Consider the following 15,652-nt stretch of genomic DNA (forward strand, 5'->3'; position numbering starts at 1 on the left):
CTTTATCCCACTGAAGGGTATGCTTGGAGTGGTTGAGATGGGAAAATTTATGTTGTGTATATGATCCCACGATTTAAAGAAAGAAAGAGACGATGATGATTAAATGCAATATAACATCCTGGATAGGAACTAATTTTGGAGGAGGAAAGGCCCAAAAGGATATTTTGGGCACAAATTTTAAAAGTGGAATATAGATTATAAGCTTTCCATCAACATTAAATTTCCTGAACTTGATAACTGCACTTAAGGTGGTTATATAAGTGAATATCCTTGTTCTTAGGAAACGTACATGGCAGAAGTGTTCAAGGAGCAGGATGTTGCAACCTACACTCAAGTGTTCAAAAAATAGACAGATGGATAGATAGAATGATATGGCAAAAGCGGAAAAATGTTAAAATTGGTGGATCTCAGAGGATACAAGTTTGTTGGAGTTCTCTGTATGGGGTTTGTACTAGTCTTTTTTTTTAAAGGAGGTACCAGGATTGAACCCAGGACCTCGTACACGGGGAGCAGGTGCTCAACCACTTGAGCTACATCTGCTCCCCTAGTTTCAAATTTTTAAAAAAGCCTGAGAATACGTATCAAAAAATATATGAAACTAAATTTACACACATGCAAATGAGTAAAAGTAAAAGGGAAAGACAAAGGTCATATACATTACAAAAAATAAACGGAAAAAATGTAACATGGGACTGTATAGCATATTAAATTCTTATGTGGAAGCAGATGTGGCTCAAGCAGTTGAGCGCCTACCTCTCACATGGAAGACCCAGTGCCTCCTAAAGGAGACAAAACCATGAGCAGACAATGAGCAAAACAATAAGCAGACAAGAAAAAAAAACAAGCAGACAACAAGCAGGGAGCAAAAACAAACAAAAAAATGTGAGCAGGGAGCAGATGTGTCTCAAGCAGTTGAGTGCCTGCCTCCCACCTGAGAGGTCCCGAGTTCAGTTCCCAGTGCCTCCTAAAGAAAAAACAAGCAGATGAGCACAAACAACAAGCAAAAACAATGAGCAAAGAGATGGAAGGGTGGAGAAAAACCTCATGTGAAATATGAATATGGGTAATATTGCATATATAAGACTTTTTCTTTAAAACTGAATAAATATTATGTATATTGATGTTAGGAGATGTTAATCAGGCAAAAAACAAAATATTACGCTAAGTGAAAGAAACAGACACAAAGTACTACATATAAAGCAATTTATAAAATGGAATTAGATTAGTGGTTATGTAGGGCTGGAGAAGGACAGAGGAATTAAAAAGTGACTGCTAAGGGGTGTGGAGTTTTTCTTTTTGGAATGGTGAAATTGTTCTAAAAATTTTTTGCGGGAATTAATACACAACATTGTGATTATACTAAAAACCACTGATTGTACAGTTTGAATTAATTGTATGGTATGTGAACATATCTCAATAAAACTGCTTCAAAAACTGGGGAAATATGAATAAGATGGGTGGATTTATCAAAGTTAATATCCTGGTTGTGATCTTAGAGTACAGTTTGCAAATGTTAGCATTGGGGGAAACTAGGCAGAGTGTACAAGAAATCTCTCTGTATTATGACTTATGACTTCATGGAAATCTGCAATTATCTCAACAAAATGACAATTTAAGAAATGGACCAGTTCCCTGCCCATGAAGGATCTGAGGGCTGGGTGGATGGTCCCTGTGCAGATGCTGTGCGGGGGACAGCTGCCTTAGGGGACCCCAAGGCCTTCAATGCCAGTTCTCCTGAGGTCTGACCAGGAGTGAGACCCTCTGACTGCTGAGGGGACAGCCGGGCATGGGAGGAAGTCCTTCATTTCTCCTGGCCCCACTAGCGTGCAGAGAGAATGGAAGAAAACTGGAATATTCTCAGAGGCCCATCCTGCTATACCAAGAGGAAGTGGCGAGGCAAGTTGCTCTGCAGGCATTTGACATTCCTCTGTCCCCATCTGCTTCCTCCATGGGCCACGGCTTCCCTGGGATCCAGGGATTCAGGCTGCTCCACTGACAAAATGCAACAGGAATTTTTCACACTGCTGTTGAAAACCTGGAGGAACTGTGGAGCTCTCCAAGGATAAGCCACACTATTGCAAGCATGCTCCAAATAAAGGGACATTCTAGATGGAAAGCAAACAGGAACATTTTGTATCTAGGAAAGATCTTGGATGTTCAAGGAGGTGAAGGAGATTTTCAAAAATTATTCTAGAGGTGAGTGGATGTAGCTCAATGATTGAGCACCTGCTTCAATCCTGGGTTCAATCCCAAAAACCTAAAATCCTAAATTAAATGTTTCCCTCCCTGATAATTTCAAGGCCAGTTCACCAGGAAATAATTCTTAGATGGACCACTCAAACAGTGAAATGGGTGAATGTGAGGTGCCCATGGAGCTTCCTTCGTGTCTATGGGATCCCTACATCCTAGGACCTGGCACAGGTACGTGTGATGCCAGGCCAAGGGGCTATGGCCCAGGCACTGGCCTCTCAGGGAGCTCCTGAGTGCTGGACCAACCCCAGCTGAGCAGCCCTCACCAGGCCTCCAGGCTTGTGACTCATATGGACACGACTCATGTGGGAAGCGGATGTGGCTCAAGCAATTGGCCTCCCCTCTACCATATGGGAGGTCCAGGGTTCGATTCCTGGGGCCTCCTGGTGAAGGCAGGCTGGCACATGGGAAATGCTGGCCCAGGCAGAGTGCTGGCGCAGCAAGATAACACAACAAAAAGAGACACAGGAGATAGACAATAAGAGACGCAGCAGACCCGGGAGATGAGGTGGCGCAAGAGATTGAGCGCCTCTCTCCCACTCTGGAAGGTCCCAGGACCGGTTTCCGGTGCCACCTAAAGAGAAGACAAGCAGACACAGAAGAGCACACAGTGAATGGACACAGAGGACAGAGAGCAGACAGTGAGTGCAAAACAATGGGGATGGGGTGGGGAAGGGCGGAATAAATAAATAAATCGTAAAAAAAAAAAAGTGACTGGTAATGATGCAGGAGTAAGGACTTCCCTGCATCCCAGTCTTCCTGCACCCCCATCTCCCTTCCAGCTGTACCATCTGTGCACACATGCGCGCGCGCGCGCGCGCGCGCGCACACACACACCACCACCACCACCATCTCCTCTGCACCTCCCTTCCCCTGCACACATCCCCCCCATGAGCATTAACCTACTAAAACAGATTTTTCTCAGGGGTCTCCCCAACTGGCATTGGACAGGACCCCCCTCTGTAACTACACCTGCTCTGCCCTCGCAGAGTTTAAGTTTTCTGGGGCCTAACACAAGGCTACCTGCTGTGCCTGGGCGTCTCCTTTTTTTTTTTCCTTATTATTTTTTTAAATATTACATTCAAAAAATATGAGGTCCCCATATACCCCCCCACCCCCTCACCCCACTCCTCCCACATCATCAATCTCTTTCATCATCATGGCATATTCACTGCATTTGGTGACTACATTTTGGAGCACTGCTGCACCACATGGATAGCAGTTTACATTGTAGTTTACACTCTCCCCCAGTCCACCCAGAGGGCCATGGCAGGACATACAATGTCCAGCATCTGTCCCTGCAGTACCACCCAGGACAACTCCAAGTCCTGAAAATGCCCCCACATCCTATCTCTTCTTCCCTCTCCTTACCCTCAGCAACTACCATGGCCACTTTCTCCACATGAATGCTACAATTTCTGCCATTACTAATCACAATAGTTTCATAGTAGAATACCAGTAAGTCCACTCTAATCCATACTCTGTTCCTCCAGCCTGTGGACCCTGGGATGGTGATGTCCACTCCCCCTCTATATCAAGAGGGGGCTTAGATTCCACATGGCGGTGGATGTGATTCTCCTGCTTGCAGCTATAGGCACCCTTGGCTTCCCGGTGTGATGGTTGACCTTCTTCACCTCCCTGTTAGCTGGCCAGAAGCTGGAATCAACCCAAATGCCCATCAACAGATGAATGGATAAATAAAATGTGGTATATACATACAATGGAATACTACTCAGCTATAAGAACGAATACAGTACAAAACACATATGATAACATGGATGAATCTTGAGAACCTTATGTTGAGTGAAGCAACCCAGGCATTGAAGGACAAATACTACATGACTGCTCTGATATGAAATAAGTAAATCAAGCTGTCTCAAAGAGCTAGAGACTGAATGGTAGGCTTAAAGGAAGTTGGGGGTAGAGGAAGGTTGCGAGCTGACACTACATGGGTGAAATCTATGATAAGCTGGAGGTAAGTATTTGTACTGGGTTGGACGTCCACTTTTAAAGGCCGGCCAGGAAGCTGAAGGAAGGGGAAAGCGGGGCCACCAGCTCAGCCCTGGAGGCTCATTGTTCTCACACCCACATTGTTCTCTCCCGTAGGCCCCCAAGACCCCCGGGGAATCAAACCAGATTATTTTTCCCAAGCTTGGGCCCTTCAGGTGTGAGCGGCAGTTCTCGGACAACGGGTCACTGCGGCATTTCTGCAACAGGAAAAAGGAAGGAACCGCGATCCGCGCTGAGGGCACCAACAATGCGCCCCAGCCGGCGTAGCCTGTAGGGGAAAGGGCTTGGTTCCCATGGTGACCAGGCGCCGGAGCCAGTGAGCGCCAGTCAGCGGGAGGATCTGTCCCTTCCCCTGGCTCCCCCCAAACTTCTGCCAGCACCAGAGTTGGTTCTGTGCCTGGCGCCCCTCCAGGCTGCGCCTCCGGAACCACAAGCAGCGGGAGGAGAAGGGCCTCTGGGCCCCTTACTTCAGGGAGGCGGGAGCCTGAGTTACCCAGGCCCCTGGGCTCCTGGGGAAGGGACAGGCCAGGGAACAAGAGCCAGGGCCCAGCACCCCCGGGTGGCCACCCCTTACTGCGCTGCGTTACCTGCGTGCCTTTCACTGGCTGTGTTCTAGTGCCGAGGCCCTGCGCAGGTATTATCAGCCTTTTACAGCAGAAGAGGAAACAGGCCTGGCCAGAGCGAGCAGAGGGCCCGAGACCGCAGCCAGGCTGCTCCTGGAGGTCTTTAGAGCTCTCGCCTGTGCCTCTTTCTCTTGCCAAAACCAGACTATATTCCACAAAGAAACATCCCAGTTGTTTCTGTTTTTAATGCTCTGAAATATCATCTGTTCCAAGCCTCATTCGTAAGCTTTCACTGCCATGTTCTCCTGCTTCTTACTTTGCACATCCTGTTCCCTCTTCTTGGAATGCCCTTCCCTCTTCCTTGGCCAGCTAATTTCCAGGGAAGATCCCCAGATCTCCCTCCCAGTGCCTCAGGTGCTGTGTTTTCTGGGCTCCCATAGAACTTGTCACATCATATGTGAAGGAACAGAGTTGTGCTAAGAGAAAAGGAAGAGGCTCTTCTAGGCCCAAACTGAACGACCTTGGTGTGCTGGTTTGTCTTTTGGGGCCCCTAGACAATCCTGTTCTTAAAGTGAACCTGTTCCTGTGCCTGAAAGTCCACTGTAAATGGGAACTTTTGATTCGATTTTGGGACCCAGGGTGGGTCTTTTTTTTTTTTAAGATTTATTTTTCATTTTTTAATTATTTCTATCTCCTTCCCCCCACCCCCCCAGTTGTCTGCTCTCTTTGTTCATTTGCTGTGTGTTCTTCTGTAGCCGTTTCTATCCTTATCAGCTGCTCCAGGAATCTGTTTTTCTTTTTGTTGCGTCATCTTGCTATGTCAGCTCTCCGTGTATGGCGGCATTCTTGGGTAAGCTGCACTTTCTTTCGTGCTGGGCGGCTCTCCTTACGGGGTGCACTCCCTGCGCGTGGGGCTCCCCTACACAGGGGACACCCCTGAGTGGCACGGCACTCCTTGCGCACATCAGCACTGCACATGGGCCAACCCCACATGGGTCAAGGAGGCCCGGGGTTTGAACCATGGACCTCTTACTGGAATCCTTTATAAATGGAGGATTAAAAAGCCACAGACATAGGGAAGCAGATTTGGCTCAACAGATAGAACATCAGCCTACCACATAGGAGGTCTGGGATTCAAACCCAGGGCCTCCTGACCCATGTGATGAGCCACCCCACACACAGTGCTGATGCGTGCAAGGAGTGCCCTGCCACACAGGGGTGTCCCCTGCATAGGGGAGCCCCACATGCAAGGAGTGCGCCCCCGTAAGGAGAGCCACCCAGTGCGAAAGAAAGTGCAGCCTGCCCAGGAATGGCACCATCCACACGGAGAGCTGATTCAGCAAGACGATGCAACAAAAAGAGACAGATGCCCCAAGCCGCTGAGAAGAATAGAAGCGGTCACAGAAGACCACAGAGCAAATGGACTCAGAGAGCAGACAACTGGGGTGGGGGGGGGGGGAGGGAGGAGAGCAGGGAAGGGGAGAAAAATAAAAATAAATAAATAAATCTTAAAAAAAAAAAAAGCCAGAGACAGAGAATCCCCAAAAGGCTGAGAGATCCTGGCGGCGGGACTCAGTGGAGCACCTAGGCACAGAAAGAGGCTCCCAAGAGACTTGAAATAAGCCATGTGCCTGATCGCCCACAGCTCAACGTGGGGAGACTGTCTCTTGATGATTCCTTGATGTGGACACCTCCGTGACCTCAGAACTGGAAGCTTTTGACCTAATAAATTCCCAGTATAAAAGCCAACCTGTTTCCGGTGTGTTGCTCCCAGCAGCCTGTGAGCCTCAGTTTCCTCATAGGCAAGATGGGGGGCATGGTAGTGCCCCCTGTAGGAAAGGGTTAAGTTTCATTTTCACAAAGGGGAAGCCAGAGCCGTTTCTGCCATTCGAGGGGGAAGAGAAAGGGGGTTTAGCAGCTTTGGCATGCCAGGAATTTGAGAAGTGGCGCCAAAACAATGAGGGGCAATGGAGAGAAGTAAGGGTGGGGCCAAAGCGAGGAGGGCCAATGGTGCGGAGTGGGGAGGGGACCCATAGTGAAAGCAGCACCAGATCTGAAAAGCAGCCAGGAGTGTAGGGGGGGGAGGGCGTAGAGAATGGGGAGTGCAGAGAGCGGGGGGGGGGGGGGGGGGGGGGGGTAGAGAGTAGAGAGAGCGGGGGTGTCGAGCAGGGAGTGGCAACTGAGAGCGGACCCCAAACTTACTTAGACATCTCGGATAGGCTGTCACCCCTGAAATACCCAATTGGTGGGGAACGGGGGAGGGGCCTGCGTGTTAGGTTTAGGTTACAGATATCACTGTTTCTTGTTGTTTGGCACACTGGCCATTTTATCCAGGTTGCACCAGTTCTTGCAAGATCATTAATAAAATTCTTTTCTCCTCCGCAATCAGGTGAGCTTTGTTTTCTTACAGGTGCCGCTTTCTTTCTAACACCCCCTTATAGTGTGCTTGTGTGGACTAGATGTTAACACACGTAAAACTCTTAGGAAGCTCTGGTAACTGTTAGTGTCCAATAAATGTTAGCCACTAAAGAGCTACCTTTCTTAAAGCAGGAACTGTTTTTCATGTGTAGCCCCAGGTCCAGATGCTTCCATGGTCAGGGGGTATCAGCAAATGTGCGTCACATGAATTCTGAATTCAGTTACACGCAGTGCCCCAGCACCATGCCAGGCACCTTACCACGCAGCGATTAGGCCCCGCCAAGCCTGGGCCCAGGTTGCCAAGGCCCGGCATTCTGCCAGCTTAGCATGACAGCCCCTCCTGACCTCCTGCCCTGCCCGCCACCCAGGCCTGGAGAGGGTGCCAGCTCTCCGCCTCCCCAAGGTGACCCTGTGATCTACAAGTACCCAGAGATTAAGACAATCCACATACCTGCAACCCAGGGACGACACAGAAGGCAAAAGAAAATAATCTCACACTAAGCAGCCACATCTCACCCTGCTAACTGGTAACAAATACTTCGACCAAGACTGTTCTTTTTCGCCTGACCAAACTTCCTGCCTTACTCCTCACAACCACCCCCCCACTTGAAACTCACCTTGCAGCTGTGGGACTGCAGAGAAAAACAACTGATGGGAGGGGGAGGGAGGCGGAGGGGAGGAAGCGGGGAGACACCTTCAGCCCCCAACTAGTCTAAATATCAGCCTTGCCCCAGACTTCCTTACAGACCCCAGGTGGCTCAATTACTGCGAACGACAATTGTGAACCAAGTGTTCCTGATTGCACCTCAGTAAAGCCCTCACCCGCCCCAGTGAGCAAGCCCCATTGCTATCATCCGGGGCTTTTCCGCCAACCCACTCCCAGCCCTTAAAAAGCCGGGGGTCCTTTGTTTCGAGTTCTTTCTCTCCCTTAGGAGCTCCCTGAATAAAGTCAACCTTGTCCAACTCCATGCGGTGCCCTTTTTTCCTTTGACAACTTAGTTTTGTTGTTTTTGTTTGCTTTTTAAGGAGGTACTGGGGACTGTCCCAGGAGCCTCATTCTTGGGAAACAGGCACTCACACCACTGAGCTACACCTGCTTCCTGACAACTTAGATTTTTAACTAAGCCTGACAGCCAAATATCTCCCCTGAAATACATAAATATACAAATCTATAGACACAAATTGCAAGCCAGTGGTTTCCTGGGGCCAGGGAAGGGATTAGGGCTTGCCTTTAAACCTGCGAGAAGGAGCTTTTGGGGCGCTGGGAAGGAGGCAGGATAGCATAGGAAACGAGGGACGGCCGCTGTTCAGGTCACAGCTGAGACGGCAGAGAACACGGCTCGGGCCTGGAGACCCCCTGAGGGAAGGCAGCTACTGGAAAACAAAGCCGTAACCGTTAGCGCCAAAAAGCCCGCCCAGACCTGCTCAGGAGGTCGCGATTCAAACTCCCGAGCTCAAAAGAAGCTCCAAGCAGAAGGCCTCGCCATTGGTTCCCTGAAAGCGAACAGATGCACCTGAGTGGTCCATAGTATAAACCAATAGGAAGGCAGAAAGACAACCAATCAGGACAGCGAACAGCTAAGATCCCGCCTTAATATGGGGAGGGGGAGAAGGAAGAGCCAGCCTTAAATTTTAAGGTTTAAAGAGACCCCAGCGCTAGCCCTAGGGCTTGCCTCTTCCCTTGAGGGCGCCCGCACCCATGTCTAAGGTGTGCACTTTCCCTTTCTCTCAATAACAATTCTGCTTGCCTCAGTCCGCTCGCTTGTCTTTGGATTCTTATGTCGTAGCCAAGAATCTGGAACCCCAGCCCAGGCAACAGAAATATTCTAAAACTGGAATGTGGTGATGGTTGTCCAACTCTTAAATAGGGTCCCCAAATTTAGCAAATAAAAACACGGGGCATCCAGTTAAATTTGAATTTCAGATAAATGAAAAATACTTTGTTTTTTGAAGTATGAGTATGTCCCAAAGCAGGAACACTAAAAAAAAGTGTTTGTTGTTTATCTGAAATTCAAATTTCATTGGGCATCCTGTATGTCATCTAACTTTAAAAATCATTGAATCACATACTTACAACGGGTGAATTTGATGGTATGTGAATTACACTTAATAGAGCTGTTAAGAGGAAACATCTGCTCAGAAGTTCTTAATGAGCAGTGACTTTCTTTATGTGAAACTCTTGATTCCTCAGAACCTAGAGTTGAATGCTCAGTATCAAATAACTTTGGCTTTTAGAACTTATTCTCAAAATTCATTCAATTTTGTTCTTATGAAACTACTTTCCATGTAGAACCAGGAAATCATGACCCTCTCTTAATTTCTGTGACTCTCTGCATTATTTGCTTTTCCTGCTAAGAAACAATTTAAATCAACAGTGTTATTCTATTGTCTGAATTATTGTGGTTTCCTTCTGAAGAAGGAATTCTTTTAGTTCTTTGTTAATTATGTTGCCATCTGTATTTTTATTGTGAAAATTTCCAAGCTTTATAAAAAAAATTCTCAATCTTTTACTGAAAAATAAAATAGAGCTGTTAAGAAATTTGCCAGTGTCTATAATAATATGGGTATGTGTATAAAATATATATTATTTTTTCCTTTTACACACCCTCTCGCCTTGTTCCCTACTCCCACCCCAAGCAAAGTACAACTATGAAAACTACACTCACCAACCCAGAAACCCATAAGTCACCAATGCAGAAAATCTTCTGAACAGTTAACTTTGTTTCCTTGGGGCCTAGATCCTCAAGATCAAAAACCCCAAAGGGCAAACCAGGGAGCTTGGAGTAGCCCTCTGCTTACTGGGTGCTCCAAATGCTGAAATCACTGGCAAACTGCTGCCCACAAATTAGCAATGTGTACAGTCCACTCAAGCCTCCTGCACAGGCTGGGCAGAGTGCTACAAAAATAAGTAAGGTGACTCCCTGTCCCTTGGAAGTTCCCCATCTTGTGAGTGGCAAGTCCTGTACTCCCAATACAAGGATGACACACACTACCATTAAAAAAGCAAAGGGATTTATGGCAATATCTTTTTTCTTTTAACAATATTTATTTATTTGGGTTTTTTTTATTTATTTAAAGATACCCAGGGCAGGGATTGAATATGGACCTGGTCTGTGGGAGGCTGGCACTCAACCACTGAGCCACATCTGCTCCCCAACAATATATTTTTAACGAAAAAAAAGAAAAAAATTACTCTTCTCCTTCCTATGGGAGAGAAAAAAAATTTTTTCCACCTGCAATAAAATTAACTTTCTTATATATGTGGGGTTTCCTATAGAATTGCATTTTGCAAACAGAAAGAAAATGTCAGCTTTTTAGACTTAGGATGGTTCTACTCAGGGATAGAATATACACAACCACCTGCTGGTAAATCTAGCTCTAAGCAATCCAGGTACCAAATTCTGACCAACTGTCAAAGTTAGGATAATCTGCTCTTTAAAATTCCCCCCATCCGAGAACACATCTTAAAGACTTAATTAAATGTGCTGTTGAGTGATTGGCTCATTAAATGTTTCTCCTCATGAATATGTGCACACTGACTCTTTTCTTCAATGAATAACACTCACCCACTCTCCCTCTTTACTTCCAAGAGATTCCATAGTATCAAGAACTTCACATAAACTGCACTGAAGCAGCAGCTGCTTCAGTGCGAGTATAAACCTGCCAACCTAAGAATCCCACTGCTTAGTGGGATTGCTTGATTAGGGCATTTCGCGCAGGAAGAGAAGCCCCTGCACATTGTCTCTTCTGAGACCTGTGAGGTCGGTCCAGGTACAGTAACTCACCCACGGCCCGCAGCTGGTCAGGGCACCTGCTTCTTGCTACTCTGTTCAATTTCCTCCAGCTTTCGGCTGGATTTGTATCAGCCCAGCAAGGTTGTCCCTTGTCTATTAGGAACTGTAATTTATCAAATACACACACATAAATAAATAGGAAAATTATTAATTACATAGTAAATGCCCTTTTGGATAAAGCCTTCCCAATTTATGAGAGAAAAAGAAAACAGGGGTCAAAAGGCAGGAATCCCCACCTGCTCAGTTACTGACAATTTCACAATAGCAGAGAGCGTTTCCAACCTCTCATAATCAGAACATCGGTGGTGAATTCTTACAGGACTGAGAAAAAGCAACCCGATCCCAAGTGGCAGGCTACATACATGCATTTGAAAGTATTTTTCATCTAATGACTGGATTCCTTTACAAGCTCCTCATTTCATCTTCCCTCTCCCACCCCCACCCGTTGGGTTGAAATAGTAGGGAATTTCTAAAGGAGCTTTTAAAAAGTTTTTTTGTTTTTGTTTTAAATTTAATTTCCAATAACGCGAAAGAAAAACACGTCAATTTAAAAACAAGACTTTGTAGGCATTTACTGCCGCGCTCTCTCTGCATTCCCCAGCCCTATTCGAAACTACACAAACGTGACAATGGCGCCATCTAATGGAAGATTAGAAGATTAGACCCAAAAAATCATTTCTTTTACATAGTAGATTGTGATTTTTAAAATCAGAATTTTAACACAATCTACTGTATGGCTTAAAATAATTAAGTATCTTCAAATATAAAATTAATAGAACTTCAGAAAAAAATAATATAGGCATGGGTGTATCATTACTAAATGAGTGACTCTAATTGTGGAACATATTTTGGAAAACATAAATCAAGGCAATAAAATTTCCTTGTTGAAAAAACTTCAAATATTTCACATAAACCTGTAATCCGAGATTACTTAAAATGCAAAATTAAGACTTTGAAAAGAGTTTGTTGGGGTTTGTTGCTCTCTTACAAAGGAATATCTATAATACTATATCCAAAAAAAATAAAATACTATATTCAAACTTTATTATCAGTGCTTGAGAAATATGGTTTCAATGATAAATATTTCATGAAGACTTACTGAATTTTTACAGAGATGAATATTGGGGCAGGGCCAGAGAAGAAATCTTGGAAATCTGGATTTTCAGCCAAAACAGCTGTCCAGCATCCCTCCTCCAGGCCCTCGGGAGGACCACCTTACTTTAAGATGCCCGGGGCATTCCCTGCACGTCCCTACCAGGGTCCGTGACTGGGCGATGAGGAGGGGAGTAAAAGCCCAGCCCCTTGCCTCAAGGTGGATCAAACTGTGTGGTTGGATCTACGGCCCCAGTGCTGTCCCAGCCTCCCCTCGGGATCGGCCGAGGGGCAACTTCCGCCAGAACCGCACCCTTGCTCCTGTCAGCCGGCTCCCTGCCCTCTCTGAGCCCGCTCCTCCTGAGGGACCTCCTCAGGAGCCTCATCTGGGGCTCTGCTGCCCGGGAACCCAGCCTCAGATGGGCACAGGCCATGCCTGCATCTCTGTATTCGCCTTTGGGCGATGCCACTCAAGATGTAAATTAAGGCAGTCACCTTAAGTATTTTCCTGATAAAGTTTATATTTACTCCCTTTCATCAAATGGACAACAGAGAGAATTAAGTAATGTATCTCAAGGCTTGGGGCGGAGATACTGAAATTGGAAGGCTGTTGGGCCTTATTGGGAAGTCGGTGGTGGTGGAGCTTTAGGAGCAGTTAGGAAACTGTGCACGTTCCCATTCCTAGAAATGATAAGGTCATGGATTGGAAAATGAAAGATTTTAGGGGACTTTATCCTTAATTAGTGATAATCTAACAGCGAAGGCAATCTTTTTAGAAAAACAAGATTCATTTGATGAATGAAAGAGAAGTGGAAGGTACTACAAAAATGAAGAAATATAGCATACCACTCATAACAAAACAAAATAAAGTCTTGATTTTTTAAATGAATTTTATGAAAATGCATTTGTTGTTTGAGGGCAAAAGTGAGAATAAATGTCATTTAAATTTATTAAATCTTGATACTTGATCAAGTGGTATTTATAAAGTTCCTGTCAAACAGCATAAGGGCTACAAAATTTTTTAAATTTTTAATTGTTCTTACTCATCAGTGGCTGAGGATTTAACACCATGGCTCACACTGGCATGAAGAGAAGTTCTTTGTTTATTGAGATAATACATTTATAACCAATGACACCAATTTCAGGGAATTCATTTGGAAAGTTCAAGGCATTGCCCCAGGTCAAATCATCCCAAACAGTGAGTACTATCTCAAATACCACACCAACCATTTCTGAACATCAACAAAACTTTAGAAATTTTCAGGATGATTAAATTAATTATTTGTATAAAACCTTCTATCACTGATAACTTTATAATAAAGCTTTGTTTACTGAGTGACAGAAGGCAATACATTTTAATTTTTTGAACTTGTGAATTGTGTTATATATTTACATATTTATCATACTTTACTGGTTGCTAAATATTTTTTTTTAAGATTTATTTATTTTATTTATTTCTCTCCCCTTTCCTCCAACCCCCGTTGTCTGTTCTCTTGTGTCTATTTGCTGCGTGTTCTTCTTTGCCCGCTTCTGTAGTTGTCAGCGGCATGGGGATCTGTGTTTTTTTTGTTGCATCATCTTGTTATGTCAGCGCCATTCCTGGGCAGGCTGCACTTTATTTCGCGCTGGGCAGCTCTCCTTACAGGACACACTTCTTGCGCATGGGACTCCCCTATGTGGGGGACACCCCTGCGTGGCAGGGCACTCCTTGCGTGCATCAGCACTGCGTGTGGGCCAGCTCCACACGGGTCAAGGAGGCCCGCGGTAGATGGACGCCCTAACCACCGGGCCAAGTCCGCTTCCCATGGTTGCTAAATATCTTTGCTCTCACCTCTGCTCATCTCATGGAGGTTTTGTAAAGATTAAATGAGATTATCAGCATAAAGCTCTTAGTGCAACAGAAAAGAATAAATATAAACTTTATTGTTTCATTACTATATTATTGCTATAAATCTTATTGATATGGTGAATCACCGTGAACCACAACGAAGCGTATTGATGTGAAGTTGGTCCCAAGGACTGCTCTTGGGTCCATGATAATTTTTTTCTTTTCCTATTTTACACTTCACCTCTGACTTACTGTGTAAACCTTAGGCAAATGACTTTCCTTTGTTGGGCCTTCAGTGAAGCACTCCTAGCAACATTTACTAACAGCTGTAAGTTGCACTTCCCTTGGTTTCATCTGCTGCCTTTGTGTCTGAGGTCTGCATGTTTCCTGTCCAGCTGAGGGCTTCACATGCAAAGCTCCAGACACATCAGTTTTTGTGGAAACCACCCTCCACCCCCCAGCCTGCTTGCCAGGTGCAAGGGTTCTCCAGACCCAGCTCACTCTCAGCCCCGGCAAGGATGGATGAGATGCTGGTGGCAACAGTGCCAAAACCTCTGAAACCTCAAATGCCCTTTAGCTGAAGTTCTGGCATTGAGGGGTGGGTATCCTATTGGAGATTTAATGTGGGTTTCTTTCCCTGCCTCTTCTTTAACTTTTGCAGCTATCTGTACTGGATTAATAGGGTTTTAAAAGCAGGACCCCTGAGATGTTTGTGGCTTCCACAAATCCTTACTGGGAAGTGGGCCTGCTTAGTAGCAGAACTTTCTAAGTGCACCAGTGGGTTCGTGGTTGTTGGGGATGGAATCATGTCCCCCAAAGAAGGCATGTTCTGGTCCCAGCCCCTGGTCCATTTGTAGATAGGGCCTTTGAAGATATTATTAGCTAAGGTATGCCCAAGCTGAATGAGGGTAGGCCTTAATCCAATCTGGTTGAAGTCCTTGTAAGCAAAGGAAATTGGACTCAGAAGAGAAGCCTTGGGGAGCAGCCAGAAGCCAGAAGTCACCAGAACTCGGAAGAGAAAAGAGGAGACACCACCCTGTACCTTGCCATCTGACAGAAATGCCAAAGAACCCCAAAGATTGCTGAGCGGCCAGAAGATACATCCCCAGGAGGAAGCAAGCCTCTGAACTAATAAACTCTTGTTGTATGGTATATATTTTAGCAGCTAAGGAAACTGAAACAACATTGATGGCTGAAAATGGGCTTCTCCCACATTTGGAAGGACATTAGCTTGGTGACTCCAAGTTCCTGAGAAGTGATTTGATTATGCCTTAGGGCCTAAGCCCCTCCCGCCCACCTCCATTCTACCTCCCACTTCCTCTGCTTGATGGGTCAAGTAGAGGACCCCAACATGGGTTAACCAGCTATACCACCCTCCTAGTCCCATCGCCAGACCTTCCTTTTCCTGTTGTTGCAGCAAAGCCAGGAGTACTGAACTGCACAAGAAACCCAAATCCAGCACTCAGAAGAAGTGGAGGAACAGATTTATTACACACGGGCCCAGCAGAGAGTCAGTCTCCAAATTCTGAACCCCGTTTTTCAGTTTTCATAGGTTTATATAGGATTTCATGTGGGATCAGCATGACTTTTGCTCATCGGCTAACGCGTTGCTAGGCAAAATTTTGCAAGCGGGGTTACAGAAGCAGAATGCAGGTGCAAGGCTGTGCTTTTGCCGGCTGATTTACAGAAACACGGGG

The 15,652-nt window shown here is 45.7% G+C and overlaps 1 protein-coding gene across 1 annotated transcript in view; it reads right to left on the reverse strand.

Moving 5' to 3' along the window:
* The window catches only part of PECAM1 (platelet and endothelial cell adhesion molecule 1), a 127,582-nt gene extending 119,791 nt beyond the window's left edge, over positions 1-7,791 (reverse strand). Inside the window, exon 1 of the mRNA XM_058284533.2 lies at positions 7,693-7,791. The gene's annotated coding sequence lies outside the window, so the exon portion shown is untranslated. The remainder of the gene's footprint in view (positions 1-7,692) is intronic.
* Between the last annotated feature and the right edge of the window lie 7,861 nt (positions 7,792-15,652).

The sequence above is a fragment of the Dasypus novemcinctus genome, chromosome 21 (assembly GCF_030445035.2).
Source record: "Dasypus novemcinctus isolate mDasNov1 chromosome 21, mDasNov1.1.hap2, whole genome shotgun sequence".
NCBI classification, from domain to species: domain Eukaryota; kingdom Metazoa; phylum Chordata; class Mammalia; order Cingulata; family Dasypodidae; genus Dasypus; species Dasypus novemcinctus.